Source organism: Podarcis vaucheri (genome assembly GCF_965113315.1).
Source record: "Podarcis vaucheri genome assembly, chromosome: 15".
Taxonomy (NCBI): domain Eukaryota; kingdom Metazoa; phylum Chordata; class Lepidosauria; order Squamata; family Lacertidae; genus Podarcis; species Podarcis vaucheri.
Window position 1 is genome coordinate 19656927 of NC_138753.1, and position 18730 is coordinate 19675656.

The 18730-nt window shown below is 44.5% G+C and overlaps 1 protein-coding gene across 9 annotated transcripts in view; it reads left to right on the top strand.

Annotated features, from left to right (window-relative positions):
* The window catches only part of NTM (neurotrimin), a 799838-nt gene that overhangs the window by 541713 nt on the left and 239395 nt on the right, over positions 1-18730 (top strand). The window lies entirely within an intron of this gene.

Genomic DNA, 18730 nt, shown 5'->3' on the forward strand with positions numbered 1-18730 from the left:
AGAATTCATTCTGATTTGTTTACAGGGAGGTTAGCTGATGTGTCAAAGTAAGAGTTACCTGACATTTTCCAGTGCATTTGCCTCTCATTTTCCTTATCACAAAAAAGTCTGATCTATGGGGAGCAAGTAGGTCCATCAACTACAGTTGTGCAACCTGACTTATCCAGCATGTGACTGAATCCCACCCTGGAAATAGTAGCCATCTACTGTGTTGGTGAAGGGACCCGGGTGGTGCTGTGGGTTAAACCTAGGACTTGCTGATCAGAAGGTTGACTGTTCAAATCCCCGTGATGGGGTGAGCTCCCGTTGCTCGGTCCCTGCTCCTGCCAACCTAGCAGTTCGAAAGCACACCAGTGCAAGTAGATAAATAGGTACTGCTCCGGCGGGAAGGTAAACAGCGTTTCCGTGTGTTGCTCTGGTTCACCAGAAGCGGTTTAGTCATGCTGGCCACATCACCCGGAAGCTGTACGCTGGCTCCCTCGGCCAATAAAGCAAGATGAGCGCCACAACCCCAGAGTTGGCCACGACTGGACCTAATGGTCAGGGGACTGTGTTGGTGTCACAGGAAAATGGCTAGAAAGACACTGTGTCATAGTGTCAGCTCACTCCCATCTGTTCCCCACCCCCTTGCCTGTGATGTTGAAGAGGCCTAGTTCTACTGGAGCAGCTGACTGTCTTCTGAAGGAGAGCTTGTTAATTTGGTAACTATTAGCATTTGTGCTTGTTTAACCAATGTTCATGAATAATCTCATGCTCCGAGGCATTAACTTAGCCTGCAGGGGGAGAGGAATAATTCTTCCTTGCCTTGGTGCTAATGTTTCTTCGAGGCACAACTTTGTCTTTTCCCTCTTTTGCACAATCAATAACCGGTAAGTAACTGCTGCTAATCTGCTCTGGTATAGACCGATTCTCGGATTGGAATAATTCTGAGTGTTCCAGGTGGAAACTGTTTCAAGACAGATTTAAGCGTAAGCCATAAGGTGATCGGCCAGAGAGGCTCAGACGAAAAGGAAATATAGATCAAAGAGAAGCAGCGAGACCATGCTGTTAATGCTCCTTGGTAGAGTATCTCTGATTTATGCCTACTCACATCTCTCCCCATAAATGCCATTTCATTTATATGGCTCACCTGCAGCCTTGCAGAGCATCACATCCTCTAAGCCCCTTGCGCGGCCAATACATTGGCTCACTTTCCACTTGCCTGTCTCTAATTTGGCAGAATGCTTCTGAACTGAGACTAATGTATATTGGTGCACTCTCTCTCTCTCTCTCGAATAATTAGCAATTTCTCTCCCCATGTGTTCCTACTCTTTTTGTATTTATTTACAACTGAAACATGATTTGTACAGATCCAATTACAGCAGGAGCAGAGATTCATGGATCTCCTCTGTGGTGTCTTTTGGATTTTTTAGTTCCCCCTCTGGCAGAGATCAATATGTCTATGTCTTCACCTCTAGGGTCCATTCCACTAAAGCAGGAAGTTTAAAGGTGAATTTAGAGGTTCCTGTTCAAGGGAGAGAGACCTTCAAGTGAATTTTGACGGCAGTAGTAATCATGATATTCTGTGGGGAAGTTCTCCAGACACCTCCCTCTGTCTTCCAGCAGAGTTAAGGAGCAAAGGTGTAAATTGGTTGAGCCTCTGTAACCCTCTTAGCTTTTTTAGTGTATGAAGTAGCTCCAAGTCTGAAGGATGCTACGAAGCTGTGCACCTCCTTAATGAACTGTAAGCGATGGGGTGCTTACTTTCCCTGTCCATTCAACCGAAATGGCAGTGTGATGAGACACAAAGCTACTGCACAAACCTTATACAGATTGGAGTGTTTCTCTCTTCTGGGCTTTTGATCACTGCCACACACACTGCCACACCGAAAGGTATTCTTTCACTGCCTGCATTCTCCTAGTACATTAACATTAACAAGATCAACGGCATTTTCATGATCCTTCCTGTGTTCCAAACTATTCCACCAGACCCCATGAAATCAGGTGAAACCTGCATTGAAAGATGTACACTCAAGAGCAGTAGAACTGTTTAAGCAATTGCAAGACTACAAACTCCATCATGCAGGGCAACCTAAAGGGAAACATGCATATGCTGAGATATCCAGGACCTTTAATTGAAGTAAGCCATTGACGGCTTTGAAGGAATGCCAAAATAAATAGGAATAGTTAAAAGTCCACAATGTGTGCCCCCCCCCTTCTGATTCTGCTTAAGGCTAGGAGACTGAAGTGGAAATTAAATCATTGATGCATGAACTGCACCCTACTACTGAGAAGAAGCATGGCACATGCAAAATGCCCTTTGTCAGTTAGTTAGTTAATAGTATTTTTATGCTTCCCAATAATAGTCTTATCTGGGTGGCTTACAACATTGAAATATCAAAGTACAGTGAGTTTCAACCAGCAGTCAATAAAATACTAAAACAGCAATGCAAAAAATAGCAGCAGCAGCCAGTGAAACTGAAAGGAGAATTGGGCAGAATTGGACAGGGATATTCTGAGTCAGTTCCCAGTTGTTCCTGTTCTTCTTTGCAGGGGAGACTTCAAAAGAAATTGAAGGGGGGGTGCAAAGGAAAATTGTTTGCCACTATGCCTTGAATTCAAGCCAAGGATGGCCTCTTTAGTCTTCCTTTGCAGGCCAAACTGGGCACTTTGGGTAACAGAAAAAGACACCAAAATTTTTAAAGTGCCAACTTTTGGCTTCAAAAGCAGAATCTGGGTGACATGTGAGTGTGCACCTGACTTCTTCATTTTAGCCACAGCTTGAATTTTTAAGCCACAGGCTGAACTTCTCCATGGCAGATGTCATATATGACATCAGGCCAGGAACAGGTGTCTTTTGTTTGCCCAAAATGGCAAGTTTCCACCTCGCAATTGTGCTTGTATTTTCTAATGCCTGATCAGTTTCAGAACCTGAATCACAATGACTACGTACCCTCACTCATACTCTCTCTGAAGCTGTCTGTTTCCATGGGGATGGTATTGGAAGTGAGTGACAACCATCAGCAGCATTGTTAAGTCCTCTTGTAAAAAAAATATCCGGAGTCACTGGATGATAGTGACAGGTGTCCTATTTTGTCTCCAGCAAGCTGTCAGTCCTTGAGAGCTCTCTGATCTTCCAGTGGATTCAAAGTGACACACTGGAGCCCTCCTGCCACCAGGCTGGTGGCTCCATCAAATGAAGAGAGGAGTTTTACAAACTTTTCTCCTGCTCCTTCTCCACCAAGAGGTGTAAGGAACATGAGTCATTCCAGGTGAACTTTAGCTGAAAGGAAAAAGCACTGAGCAGAAAAGCACTGAGAAATTAACAGAGAATTTGTTTTTGTTTGTTTGCGGGTTGCTGCTAAGAACATGGGAAGAATCCTGGTGGATCAGGCCAAGGGCCCATCTAGTCCAACATCCTGATCTCACATTGGCCAACCAGATGCCCTAATGGGAACTCAAGCAGGACCTGAGCACAGGAGCCTTCCCCTTTTCTGTGGTTTCCATAAGAAGCGCCTGCTGGATCAGGCCAATTGTCCATCTGCTCCAGCATCCTGTTTTCACAGTAGCCAATCAGATGCCTATGAGAAGTTCATAAGGGGGTCCTGCACCCTCCTCATCTGTATGTATTTCCCAGAAAATCGTATGCAGAGTCATGCTGTCTCTGACAAGGGAGGCAGAATGTTGTCTTTCAACCTCAAAAGTTTTGGAGAATTCTGGAGGGTCATGAAGAATCTTCAGCAAATCCCCTCCTCCATTTTGATCCAACCCAGAATGTCTAAATATTGTTCTAGCAAGCCACACCCATCCCATTACTTGCATGCTTTATTTTATTCATTTAGTAAAATTTATATACCACTTTGTATAGATATAGATTCTGATATAGATACAGATCTATGAATCCACAGTGCTAAGACCCAGCATTGGAAATTGTGTCTCATAGCTGAAATTCAGCTCTGCTTTCATAGGCGCCGACTCCATGGGGCTTGAGGGGGCTCGAGCCCCCTCAAAAAAATTTTGGGGGGGGCTCAGCCCCCCCAATAATTTCGGGCGCCCTTCCAGCAGAGCGCCGCCGCCGTCCCCCGCCTCCTCCCCACCTGCTCCTTCGCCAGCCAGCCAGCCAGCCGTGCGCCCTAATGGCGGGGGCTCCTGCCTCGCTGCTTCGCAGCACCACCGCCACTGCCAAGGCACTGCCGGAAATCCCGCGAGAACAGGGGAATCCCGACTGGCCACACCTCCCAGCCAGCCAATCGGCTGGCTGGGGGGCGTGGCTTGCCCTATTTAGGGCCGGAGCCACTTTATTTGCATATTCATGAGCTTATTTATTATTCATGAGCTTTCCCGGGCCCCCCCCCCAATATTTTTTCTAAGTCCGCGTCCCTGTCTGCTTTTATAACATTTTGAGAGGTAAGCTTTGAGCACTGCCCTGAGGTCAGTGATATTGTTCTTTACCCATCCTTCTGTGCACTTGTACATAAAATAGATGCATGATGTCAGGCTTGAAAAATGTTGCATTTTAATTCTTAATTTCCTGGAAGACTGATTAACATGTAACAGTACTCCAGTTACCTACTGGAACAGATAGTGCTCAGAGCTCTGGATCCAGGATTATTTCCCAATTTACAGTATCCTTTGTAACCACTGAGTCACTGGCTGTGCATGGGCTCCTGCTCACAGAACTATTGCTGTTTTCACACTGTGGGAAGAGTTCAACAGGTGCAGCTCTTTTCAGGGCACTTTGTGTCAGCGGGCTGAGGAGAAGCTGCATTTGTTGAAATGGGTGAGAGAAGTTTACAGCTGTCTTTTCATCCGATGTGATTTGAGGGGATGAAATGGTGAGGGAGCCTTTAAGATGCAGCTGCATGACTTTATGGCAGAAGTCCTTAACTGCAATATTCCGTGTTTCTCTCCAAGCCTGCAGGAGAATGGATCTTTTCAGTCTATAGTCCTGAGCTCACATTGTGTGATGGCGCAGGAGCAGCCCAGACTCTAAAGTAATTGTTCTCTTGTTCAACAATTGCTGCTTCCAAGTCTAGCCCCAGCTACAAGGCTCCTAAAACCTACTGATCAAAAGCACTGGGGAATATGCACGTTTTCCCGATGACAATGGCAGCAGGATTCAGGGGAAGTGTGGCTCAGGCCTTTCATGATTTTCAAAGTTGCAATTCAAGTGCTCTTAAGACCTTCAGCTGGCGATAATTGGATTTGTAAGACAGTGCAACATGTGATAAAAGTGCCCCCGTTGGACAGGATCCCAGTTTTCTTCTATCATTTCCATTAATGTGATAAATGTCGCTGTCTCAACTGATCGGGCCATGTTGGATAATCAGATTGGAATTGGCTTTGACTTGTTCAGTTCAGTGGTGGAATGGAGCTCAGGGTGGACTGTCCTTCCTCATGCATGTGACACAGATGACACGGGATATGGAAAAGGGGGGAAATGCAGTGATTTGTTTATTTTTAAAAATAGAAAATAAAAATCGGTGCTCTGGACATGCATTGCTCTCATGTCTGGGTTAGGGCTGTGAATTTCTTTTATTGCCTTAGACTCTACATGCTGGGGCATGGGTGGCAGTCTTGAGCAGGGGTCAGCAAACTTTTCTGCTGGTAGGCTGGATTGCCTGCACCGCTCTTTCCCTGCTGGTTTTTGGAACCATGGTGGGCGGGCGTGTGTGTGTCTGCTGCTGCCTATTGGCTGCAGGAGCTTCCTGCAGCCAATAGGAAGTGGTGGCTGTGTCCTGGAAGTCAGTCCCCATGTGGAGCAACTGGCGCAGCAGGGGGACTGACCGAGTGAGTGGCAATGGCTTCCTATCCTGCAGCCAATAGGAAACCATTGCTGTGCTGGCTGCTCCATGCAGGGACTGACTTCTGGGACATAGCCACTGCTTCCTATTGGCTGCAGACGCCTCCTCCTCCCCTGCCATGGCTACGAAAGCCGCTCTTTCCCCACTCCTGTGTGGGGACTAACCGAGCAGGTGGCAAGGGCTGGGGGCTGGTTTAATAACCCCCTTGGGCCGTATCTGGCCCATGGTCCAGTTTGCCGACCCCTGGTCTTGAGTATGGAGGGGCAAATCTGTTGATTTCATTTTTGTTCACACTCTCAGATTTCAAATGTGAAGTTCAGGCCCCCACATTTCCATATCAGTTTGCAATTTCAGTGAGTATGTGTGTGTTATAGTTCTCATTACAAAAAATTATTAGCAGTGTTGTGGAAATCAATACCCACACTCAGATTTACCCTAAAACTTCTTTTTATTCAAGTGCTTGGAGACTCTCCTGACCTTATGAGGGTCACTGGGACTCTGAGAGCATGCAGGATGCAACGAATATTTATGTATGATTTGAAACGCAAGCAACAGATTTGCGTCCACAAACTTGCAAAGGAAAAGTACAAGCAAGTTTTGTCATGTTTCCATGTTTCTAAATAAAACTGGTCACAGCTTTGCACAGCAACTTTTGCAAAGTGTTTGCTCTTGCAAGCAAGGTCTGGTCACTCTGTTTCTTCTTGGTGTTTTGTTTAACTTTTTTGTTTTTTTAAACTAGGGGAGAGTTCCTGTCTTAAATCCCTTAATCCTAAACCAAATTTACTGATTCCTCTCACAGTGGTTTAGTGCAAATTGTACCCAAATATACACATTTTTGCAAACAAATTTCCCTACTGCAATGCAGTTTCATATGTTATTTTAACTAGTATGTGAAAATGTAATAGAGAAGAATGTGCCCCTAGGAGATACATTTTTGGTCATTATGGGGTTTGGGGGGGAGGCAAGGCTACATACCTGCACTATAAAATTCAGAAAAGTGAGAATTTCAAACAATAGTTCAGTTTGCACATACTGTTTCAGAAAGTGCAAATTAGGCTTGCATCAAAATGTGTACTGACTGAACATTTGTGCATCTGAGAAATGGGAGGACAGGCTTCAGCATAGTATTGCCATTGCTGACTATCCTAGGTCACTCACAACTTGGAAACTGAGAACAGGGATAAGAGCACCTTGCATTGCCTCCTTATGAATGAAGGAAGGAGTCAATAACTCCTGATCTTGCCAGTGTTTCTTTTCCAGTCTCTCCACTCACTCAGTTTGCCATGGGATGCAGAACAGGCACACACACACACCACCAAATAAACATTGCCCAGAAGAAATAAATTGTTTTGTCTTCTCACAAAAGTTGCCTGATGACTCATCTGAGGAGGAGTCTCCAAATTCTGAGGAAATCAGAGGGTGAAATTGTTTTCTCCCCAAGGGAACTGGCCTTGTGCTTCAGTGAGTTCTGGAGCTTCAAGCTCTAGTTTGGGTCATATCATATGTGAAATCCCTGTGCATTCCCACCCCAAATTCCTCTGAAAATGCGCCTATTCGAAATTATGTTAAATCTAGCAGGAGAGAGAGTTTCTCATCCTTTGTCTTTGTGCAGTTGTGCACCTTCAAACCCAAAACAGGACTTGGAGGGGTGCGGAGTTTGAGCAAAAAGGTGTCATGTTTGTGCCAGCTAATGAAACCTCTCTTAATTAAAGCTGATAGCAAACAAGTACAGGCTATTCAAACTACAGCTGGGATGCACAAGTACAATTTGGAACTGAGCAGCTGTGAAATTGGACCTCTCAGGCACAGCTGGGGCTGAAAGAGCAAACTCTGGGGTGGATGGGTGAGGCAGGGAGAACCTCAGAGGAAACAGCTCTGAGAGGGAGTTGGATGTGTGACTCATCTCCAATTCCTATTTTCTTATGTGGCAGCTTCTGAACATTGGATGCATGGTGTGGATTTTGCACATTGTGCAAGCCTGCAGCTTAGATACCTCATCCTCAAAACATAACCCCCATTTTACAGCTAGTGGATCTAAAAATCAGGATTTGTGGCTGGGTTGGGGATCCTGGTGTCCACCAGATACTGATGTGTGGGAGATATGCTAGTTAGTATGTGAAGGGGTTGAGGGCCACAGAGTTCTAAATGAATAGAGTAGGCTCCGTGACATCACATGCCCTCGTCTCCTAAGAGGGAAGAAGCAAGGCTTGTTTCCCACTCCTTTATCTCTCCCTCAACATATATCTCTGTCTCAGACATATGTCTGAGACTGCCTTGCTGTATTTTTTGACCCTGCATTTTATTGCTGCTTCGGACAATTCAGGACTGTAAGTAAAGTATATTTTAAACTTACTTCAGTGTGTGATTTGGTTCTCTGCATGGGGGTAAAAGAGGGCAACTGTCTCAAGTACCCGGAGCATATTAAAAGAAGGTTTAGAAACCTATTTCTGTGCTTCACTAAATAAGCTTCATGACTGGATTTAAACTCTACTATTGTGACACTGTGCTACTGAGGCTCTTTATGTGCAAGCCCGTTACTTTAAAAAATAAAAATAGGCAACAGCTGTTTTTCCTTTATTTTGCTAAAACACACACACACACACACACACACACACACACACACACGGGTCTATAGATTATTAAATATAATTGATATACCAATACCCATCATGATGGACTAGAGCCAGTGTGGTGTAGTGGTTAAGAGCGGTAGTCTTGCAATCTGGGGAACTGGGTTCACGCCCTGCTCCTCCACATGCAGCTGCTGGGTGACCTTGGGCCAGTCACACTTCTCTGAAGTCTCTCAGCCCCACTCACCTCACAGAGTGTTTGTTGTGGGGTAGGAAGGGAAAGGAGAATGTTAGCCGCTTTGAGACTCTTTTGGGTAGTGATAAAGCAGGATATCAAATCCAAACTCTTCTTCTTCTGTTGTCCCTGTCCACCGGTCATGCTGGCTGGAACTGATGGGAGTTTGGAATCCGGCAGCCTTTGGAGGGCCATAGGTTTTTTCTCCCTGAACTACAGTTTCCATTCAGGAGCATAGAATCACAGAATTGCAGAGTTGGAAGGGACCAAAAGGGTCATCTATCCCAACCCCCTGCAATATAGGAATAACAGCTAAAGAATCCCTGACAGATGGCCAACCAACCTCTGTTTAAAAACCCATAATGAGGGATAGTACCCCACCTTTCGAGGTAGTCCTTTCCACTGTCAAGCAGTTCTTACCATCAGAAAGTTTTTTCTGATCTCCTTGTCATTTGAATCCATTGGTTCATGCCCTCCCCTCAGCAGCACCAAACGACAAGCTTCCATGTGACAGCCATTTGGAATAAGGCACCGTGTGTGAGGCCAAAATTTGGTGCCCCCCAAATGGATCTTCTCGGTTTCTTTCTCAGCTCAGCACCCTGTGTGAGGGAACCTCCCATGAGGCTCTAAATCTGGTGCTGTCCTCCCTCATGCTATCTGGGGCTGGTGGGAGTTGGAGTCCAACAAAATCTCAACCCTTCTACCCAGTGACAGCTCCCAGGATTCTTTGTGGGGAGATACAACAGTTCGGCAAGCATGACATATTCAGCTATGTCTGTATTTTAGATCTGCCCTTAGAGTTTGGGCAGAGTCACATCCCCCAAATTAGTTTTGCCAAGTTTGCAAGAAACAGAAAAGTCCTTGAGAAGCCATCTGAATGGAAGGCACTATATAAATGTGAGATGGTTATTGCTATTATCACCATCATCACCATCAGCATTATTATCATTAGACCCCCTCCGTTACAGGCCAGCTGTTTACTTTGCTGCAAGGAAGTTCTTTCAGGAAGAGAACGGTGCCCGCTGCTAGGGACGGCAGCCAAAGCACCCCTGTCATGCTGAGACCCAGTTTTGTAAATGTTATTTCTATTCTTCATTGCTTTCCTGGTGTGCCCTTTTCCAATAGCCTTGATTGCCTGCCTATTTCATTTTGGGAAGTCAGGGGTTTGTGCTCTTCTCTGATTGCTTTGATCTACACAAAAGGGGGAACCCTGCCAGCAGCAACCAAGAGAGTAATAATAGTAATAAAAAAAGACCCGTAGGTTCTCACCAGCCACAGCACTGAAGACGAAGTTGAACTCGGAGAGGTTTAAACCAGAGGCGGAAGTTCCCAATGGAAACAATGGGGAGTAAGCTTGCCATTGCTCACATCGTCCTAATGGAGGTGGAGGGAAGAGGATAAATGAGGCTGGCAGCATTGTCCTTCTTAACGGGGCATTGATTTGGGTCCAAGAATGGTCTAATTTTCCAAACGAGGACTCGCCAAACCACTCAGAAAGGAAACTGTGATGGTGAGACCTCATGGGTTGGATGCAACCAAGTGCATCTCAAAGTTACAGGAGGTGAGCTTCATGTTCCATGAAGTTGGGAGCAGCAGTAATTCCTAGTAGCTACCTCTAGCCTCATAACACTAGAGCTCATGAACATCCAGTGAAGCTGAATGTTGGTAGATTCTGGACAAATACACGAAAGCACTTCTTTGTGGAACATATAGTTAAACTATGGATCTCAAGTAAGACTTGCCAGAGAGGTGAATGACCAGTGATGCTCCTGCAAGTGATCTCAGTAATCAAGCAGGGATACTGTATCAGGGTTCAGGTGATCCTGGACATACCCTGGACCTAAGTTGTTCAGGGCTTGCTTTCTAAAACTTTTTTAAAAATCATCAACATCAACAAAACAACAACCCAGAAATCCACAAGTCACAGCTGTGCAAAGGTACCATTGCAGCTTCCACTAGCAAGACTTCCTGGACTGGCTTGGGACTAACATCTAGTGATGGGCCCATGGCAAAATCTGTGTTGAACCAGTCTGCCAAGGGATAAAACTTCTGTTTCTGTTCTATGTGAGTGGACCAACCTGTGTGGAGCTTTGAAAAAACTTTTTTCTCTGTCTGGTGGGATTTTATTGAATACATTTAAAAACAAAACAAAACTCCTCCTCTCTTCCACAAGTCTCTAAAAAAAATCAGAATCAGTAATATCTAATTGTCTGGAAAAAAAATATTTATGCAATATGGAACCCTTTATTCTTGGTACTCCTTGTGGTTTATGTATCCCTTGCAAATCATGTGCACCACAATTCCCTCATTTCTTAAGATGGGACTCTTCACTTCCCTGACTGTATCTCATCGCAAATATTGGAATAACCAGCTTTTTATCTTCTTGTCAATGTAACATTCCATGCCAGCTTTGGTTTGGTTGTTACAAAGTGTTTGTCTCAAGAAGTTTTATGGGTAATAAATAAATAAATCTGCACACAATTCTTTTCTTGACATAAAAACATACGCCAAACAAGACACGTAAGAGGTAGTCTGAGTTATGGGTGCTTGTGAGACAGTCCACAAGTTGCCTGCCTGTCTTCTGTCATTGCTTTTTTAAAAATAAATCGGCACCTAAGAGCAGCTGGCTAGTGAGCAAGCAAGTGGTCCTTGCCACCATGCCCTTTGGAATCAATGTAGCAAGTCCCAGGAGCAATGAACCTTCATGACACGATGTCATTCTCAGCAGGAATTTCAAGTGTGCCTTGGCTTAATTAACTAACTAATTAATTGATTGATTGATTAATTAATTTCTATCCTGGCCATCCTCCCAAAGGAGGACAACAACAAAGTAGCAGAACAGTACAGTGAAAAACTTAATAAAATTAAACATATTTAAAATGTTAAAAAAAAACATATGGACCATCTTGAAATATTTAAAATATTTACATTGTTTTCAGTCTTACACATTTTACATTTTAGGGGTGGGGATAGAATGCAAATTAGGTACAGTGTAGATTCAAAGATAAAAAGTTCTCTCTGAGAGCAACAGCAAACACAGTCGTGACCCATTGCTCCAGGTGGGACGCATCCGGTAAGCTTTGACTCAGAGCAGACTCCCTGAAATAAATGGATCTAAGTTAGCCATGTCTGCTAATTTCAATGGATCTAGCACTGGATGCAGCTCAGTGTGCCTGGTGGCAAGAGCCCTCCCCTCAACTAGCAGCTAAAATTCCTTTTGTTAAAAGAAGGAGTAAAGGCAGACCTCAGACCACCACAAATACCTATCTGTATACAAGTGAGAATACACAGGGCATAGATTCCAGAGCGACCCCTTGTATTGGCATGCTGGATCAGGTGTCTCCACCTCAGAAGCATGTTGGACGAACACCGCCCCAAGACATTGCATCACATCCCTCAGCCTGGAATTCTAGGAAGCACTTCCTGGTGAGACCCTGTATGAGAATGGTAACTCCTTCCTGGGGGGGGGAGAGATGAAATGGCTTGTAGAATAATGGAAAGGGCATGCCTAAACACTCATTAGCTACCTCATCCATGGGGTATGCATGAGACAAATCTCAGCCATGAGAGTTTCTCCAACATTTGATTATTTTCAAATGCATTTTTTCCCCTCTCTCATTAATTGATGGAAAATTGTAAAACAAACAAACAACAACAAAACACACAAAAAAAATTTGGAAGAAATGTTCAGCACAGCACTAATTTAGTTCCACCCTTGACCAAGGCTCAAATAGCTCAGTCATATAACATCTGCTTTGCATGCAAAATTTCCAGGTTCAATCCCAGGTATCTCCAAGCTTGTTTTCTCCTGCTCTAGAGGGTTGGACTTGAATCAATGGCTTCAATTTACCAGAAAGGAGATTCCAACTAAATCATATGAAAAAAACTTTCTGACAGTAAGAGCGGTTCGTCTCCCTCCGGAGGTAGTTGACTCTCTTTCCTTGGGGGTTTTAAAGCACAGGTTGGATGGCCATCTGTCATGGATGCTTTAGCTGAGATTCCTGCATTGCAGGGGGTTGGACAAGATGACCCTTTGGGTACCAACTCTACAATTCTATTGGTTCCAGGTAGGGCAGGGACCCAGGAAAGCTGCTGCCAGTCTGTATAGACAAGATTGAGCTAGACAGACCAATGTTCCTAATTTCTCCAAACACTGGGTGCATGTGATTCCTTCACTGCAGGGGGTTGGATTAATGACCCCTGGCCTGGGGAAACTTTCCAGTTCTGTGATTCTATCACATATTGGGATATAGCTATTGCAGCCTCCTGAGTGTCCCTATGTCATGTCTCATTTTGTATGACAGTCCTGGGATGCAGTACGCATTGTGACTCTCCGATTGCTGCAGCATTGCCTAAGAGATAACATCAGTGGTGAGTAGGAAGTTATCAGAGGATAACGATTTCCAGCTGCTAGATAAGTACCCAGTAAAGTAGAGATACTTATTTTCAAAGCAGGAGACATTGATCCTATGACAACATACTTCATTGCCCAAGAATCTGACACTCTTCATCCTGAATGATGGGAGGAAGATAAAGAGAAGAAGACATTTATGGCTATAGCAAAAGTGACAATTTATTCTGATGCCGTGGCGGCCGATGCTTGCTTTTGATGATTTGGACAATTATAACCCCCTCCCGATTCTGCTCTGAAGATGAGAGCTCCTGATTCATGGAAGTTTAATTTTTCAATCAACAAATAGCTCTGATGGTTCAATCGGGGCACTTTCTCTGGATCTTGCAGTGCTAAGTCGGAGAATTTACTCTTTCACAGGAATAAGTGTGAACTCAAGCTTGATGGATAATAATAGGCTATCACTGATGCTATGGGTGCTTAGCAAGCTGTCCGGAACTGACTCACATGGCTGGTTCCTTTATGTGTTTGCAGGAGATTTGGGTAGATTGCAATGATATTTCCCTGATCAAGACATATTGCATCATGGAAGCAGAGATGGCGAGGGGTCCTGACTGATGGGGCTGGGAGGGTGATTGTTTCACCATCTCTTCACAGAAGCCTTTATTCAGGCATTCAAAACCGAATATGAGACAGTGGAAGCAAAGGGCTGTATTTGTTTGCTCTCTTGATAAACTGCAAGCTTGTGTATTCAGAATTAAGACCCGTTGAGTTAAATGAGGAAGTGTATGGGACTACAGATTCTACCCTGAAAGGACTGGGCTGTCAGACATAGAATTTAGGAGACACCTAAGTTTCCTGGACAAGTTGTAATAGAGAGCAAATTTATTTTGGTGGTTTACTTTTGAGGTGTGTGTTGTTTGTTTACCTGTAAATTACATATTTCTCAAGATCTGCCTCTAACAGTGCGAGCATATGTGCATCTCTGGTCAGATGTAAGCCCCACTGAAATTCACCCTTAGGGAGGCATGCATGAGACAGCAGATTAAGCTAACTCTAAAATATACTATGGACAACAAATTAAAAGGTGACTGGTGAAGTACTGAAGTTCAGTTTTTTCCTTTGACTTTAGGGGGTTGCTGTGTTGTAATGATCCTTGCAGTATTGTCAGGATCAGGCTGGGGATGGCAGACTCTGATGAAGAAACTGGGGAAGGGGCTGCATGCTAGGAACTTGGGTTGGAGGGGGGAATCTTCCATTTCCACCCTGACTTTGGTTGCTTAGAAAGGGGGTGCAAGGATGCTAGCTCTCCCCTTAGACCTTCCTGTGGGGCAGAGGGCCTAATGGAGGCTTTGGGTATGGGGCAGGGGGGCAAGTAGGGGAGTGGGACGGGCAGGGCTCCCACAAAAATTCAAATCAAAGGGCCATGCCCCTCAAGTTATGTGCTGTCTCTGCACGGCCCCGGGCCCCCTCAGTCTCAGGAGGAGCAACCACTGAGAAGGTCCTGCCCTGTGTCCCCAGCAAGCGCACCTGTGAGGCTGGCAGGGCTGAGAGAAGGGCCTCCCCCTCCCCCAAAAAAATAAATAAATCTCAGAACCTTTGTATGGGAGAAAACAGTCCTTCAAGATAGCCTGCACCCAAGAGCCCCCTGAAAGCTGGTGACAGCCCCACTGTAGCCTTGATTCCAGGTTGCCTCCTCTTCTCTTGCTATTCTCTCTATCTTTAAGAGTTGTGTGTAGCAATTGTGCTAGGTGCCATAATGACCCAGTACAGAATGCAGATTTCTCCCACTTGGAATGTGCAAGATTAGTCCTCTAACTGCCCAGAGTGTTGATCAGCCTTCTGCACATACGTGATCTGTGTTCAGCAGACCAGATGTCCAAAGCCAGCTGCTTTTGTTCATTGTCAGCCCCTCACATAAACTATTGGAAATGGAGGCCTAATTTGCAGAGCAATTCCATGTCCTTCTATGGCTTTCAGAAAGTCATCATTGGTGTGTCATTCCCTCTTTGCAAAATGGCATTTCCAAAATGTACATGTAATTTACAAAAACAACAAAACAACAAAACCCAGCATCATACCAGGTGCTGCATACAATCAGATATCAGCAGTATGAACACACACACACACACAGAGAGAGAGAGAGAGAGAGAGAGAGAGAGAGAGAGAGAAATACAATGGGGAAATGTGGTAGCTTGTTGGTGGAGCTACATCCTTTGCATCCAGAAAGTCCAATGTCCAATCCTGGGCATCTGTAAGTAACACTAGCAAAAACTTCTGCCTAAAAGCAGAAGTACAGCGGTGCCTCGCAAGACGAAATTAATTCGTTCCGCGAGTTTTTTCGTCTAGCGAATTTTTTGTCTTGTGAAGCACAGTGTCAGGAAAGTTTTGGAAAAGCTTCAAAAATCACCAAAGTCTTCAAAAACCTAAAAAAAGGCTACCACACCGCGTTCTATGAGTTGCTCCTCGAAGTCAAGTCGCAACTGTATTAACGGTGTTAAGAAAAAGGAAACAAACTTGCAAGACGTTTTTGTCTTGCGAAGCAAGCCCATAGGGAAATTCGTCTTGCGAAGCAGCTCAAAAAACGCAAAACCCTTTCGTCTAGCGAGTTTTTCGTCTTGTGAGGCATTTGTCTTGCGGGGCACCACTGTACTTTAGTTCCACCCTTGGCCAAGGCGGGTGCAGGTGTTGAGGAAGGGCCATAGTTCAGTGACAGAGAAGGTCTCAGATTCAGTCCTTGCCATATCCAGGTATGACTTGTCTGAAACTGAGTCTGGCCCCATATAAGTCAGGTTCTTTTGTTCAATCTCATGCAAATACATAGTCCTGATCAAGGGAAGTAATAGTACTGGCCACTGTGAGAACAGGATGCTGGACTAGATGGGTCCCTGGCTTGATCCAGCAGGGATCGTCTGTTGTACCAAGAGAGAGCTCAGCTTGGGGCCCTTTCTGACCACACACATCCATTCATTCTCTTGGCCTATCCAAGAATAGAGGACCCACAACGTCCCACCCATGTCTCCAGCCACCTCTCCTGTGAGCATTCACCTAGTGACTCAATAACAAAGTATAATTGTTGTGTAACTGCAGAACAAAGCACAGGCACTTATCACACCTGTGAATTGCAGCTGGGTCCTGTAATTGTAACCATTCCCAAGCACCCTCCTGCCGATTAATTGCTTTCAATTAAATCTACATGAAAACACACAGAGTTGCTCCAAGTGACCCATAGGAGTGGGCAAATAATGTTCCTCTTATTCTGCTGCTGCCTCGCTTTTTATCCAAGTCAAGTAAAAGTACCCCTTAAACTTTTGTTCCTTCAATGGGCGCTTGTGCCTCTGCAGTCAAAAGGGGAATGGTCTTTGAGCTTGCTTTTTTTGTGTTTTATACTTCTTGTGGAAACGAGGGAGATCTGTTGTAAAATGCCCCCTTTCACCACCTAAAGAATATTGCCGAAATTGGGCCTGCTTTTCTGCAACTGCACACCTGGAGGCTTCGATCCAAGCTTTTGTAGAGGCTGCCTCTTGATTGCAGCAATTCACTGCCGTTCCATCCTGGCCACTTGGCTCCTCCATGGTCCTCAGAGTGTTCATCAGAGTCGAGGGCAGGCTCCTTTCTCACACCACCACAGAGGTACTTAAGTCATTATTTCTAGCCGTTTATAGTTACTCACTGCATTGAGTTTAACACTCTGCTTTACCAGGCTTTAAATGGCTACTTAGGGCCTGGAATGTCTTTGTCATTTTTTTTATTTTTTTGAAGAAAAAAATGTGGCCATGTGTTTTCTTCCACATATCTGGCCTAGGAAAGAGCGTTGTTGTTGATTTGCCATTATTAAATTATTATTTCTTAGATCCCCCCCCTTACTTGCCCATAAAAGAAATTATATTCAAAGCATCTTTTGGCATTAACAGAACTAACAATTGTTGCTATCATTAAGTAATAACTTTCATCATCAACATCAACAAAATAATTTCTGCTTTTCTCGAAGCTGCTCCGCAATAAGTAAATGAAAATGTTAAATCATGACAGTAGTTATATATAAAATGTACCCTCCCCCTACAAAAAATACATTACGATCCCATAATATACAAAAGAAGTGAAGAATACTAAATTGGAAGCAATATGTTTCTGAATACCACTTGCTGGAATCCACAGGGGAGAGAGTGTTGCTCTTGTAGTTAGGTCCTGCTTGCAGTGGCCACTGTGAGAACATGATGATGGGCTAGATGGGTCATTAGGCTGATCCAACAGGCTTTTCTTATTTTCTTACTCCTCCTCCAGAATTATGTGGCAATTTTGAGATGAATTTGAAGGTTCCAATAAGAGCAAAATAGTGTTTCAATTAGACTTGTCATATTTATCAGGATTGGTAGATTTTTTGGGGGTGGAGGTGTCTATGCATTCCTCCTAGGAAGCTACTGTTTTCTTAGTCCATCAGCTGTGTATGGCAACCCCAGAGGACATCAGTCACTTACCTCTGCTCCCCTTGAAACTGGAGATTCTGCAGCAATGATCACCAGTGGAGAAAAGTGAGTGCCTGTCTGGGTTCTGTCTCAAAAGCTGGTAGTCCTTACAGCACAAAGTGAACCAAACACATATGCAAACAATAGACACCCTACACATGGGCATCTGGCACAGTAAACACAACTGTGAGCTGAGCATTGCTGGACTTCTCTCATCTTGGAGAGTGTCCCTCACACATTGTCACTTGCTTTCTCAAGGGCAACACACTCTTTAAGGAAAAGAAAGAGGTGTTACACTCATAAGAACACGACATATGAGCATAAGGGCCAGCATCTGTTCCCACAGTGGCCAACCAGATGCCTCTGAAAAGCCTGCAAGCTTGACATGAGAACAACAGCACTCTCCCATCTTGTAGCTTTCAGCAACTGGTACTGGGAGGCATAAAGCCTCTGACAGTGGAAGCAGAAGATAGCCAGCATGCCTAGTAGTCTTTGAGAGCCCTCTCCATGAATTTGTCTAATCCTTTTTTAGAGCCATCCAAGGTTATGACCATCACTGCCTCCTGTGGGAGTGAGTTCCACAGTTTAACTATGTACTGCTTCAGGAAACCTTGCTTCAGGTCTTTGGCCAACTATGGACTTAGCTGTTGGATCTGGGCAGGTCACTTCCTCTCACTCCTACAGTTGTAACTGATGCTAGCCATCTTTGGAGTAGTCCCATTGAGATCATTAGAGCTGGGTGACTTTGGTCAATTTATTTCAATAGGTCCACGCTGAATAGAAGTTAGATGGACACAACCCTTTCTTCCTATTTATGAAATGGGAACAATGGAGACAAAGATCTCAGTCAGAAAAGTCTGGCTGGGTGGAGTGCTAACTTCCCAGCAGGTGGTTTGCTGTTATTAATATTTTATTTTGTTATATATTAAATTTGTATACCGCCCTATACCCGTAAATCTCAGGACAGTTCACAATATAAAATCACAATATAAAAAACACAAAATACATAACCAAAACAAAAACAAAGATGACCCAATTACCCCCCCTTCAATGACACATTTTAAAAGGGCATCAGATGTCAATCAGCCCAAGACCTGGTTAAATAGGAATAATAATAATACAGTGGTACCTCGGGTTACATATGCTTCAGGTTACACACTCCGCTAACCCAGAAATAGTGCTTCAGGTTAAGAACTTTGCTTCAGGATAAGAACAGAAATCGGGCTCCGGTGGTGCGGCAGCAGCAGGAGGCCCCATTAGCTAAAGTTGTGCTTCAGGTTAAGAACAGTTTCAGGTTAAGAACGGACCTCTGGAACAAATTAAGT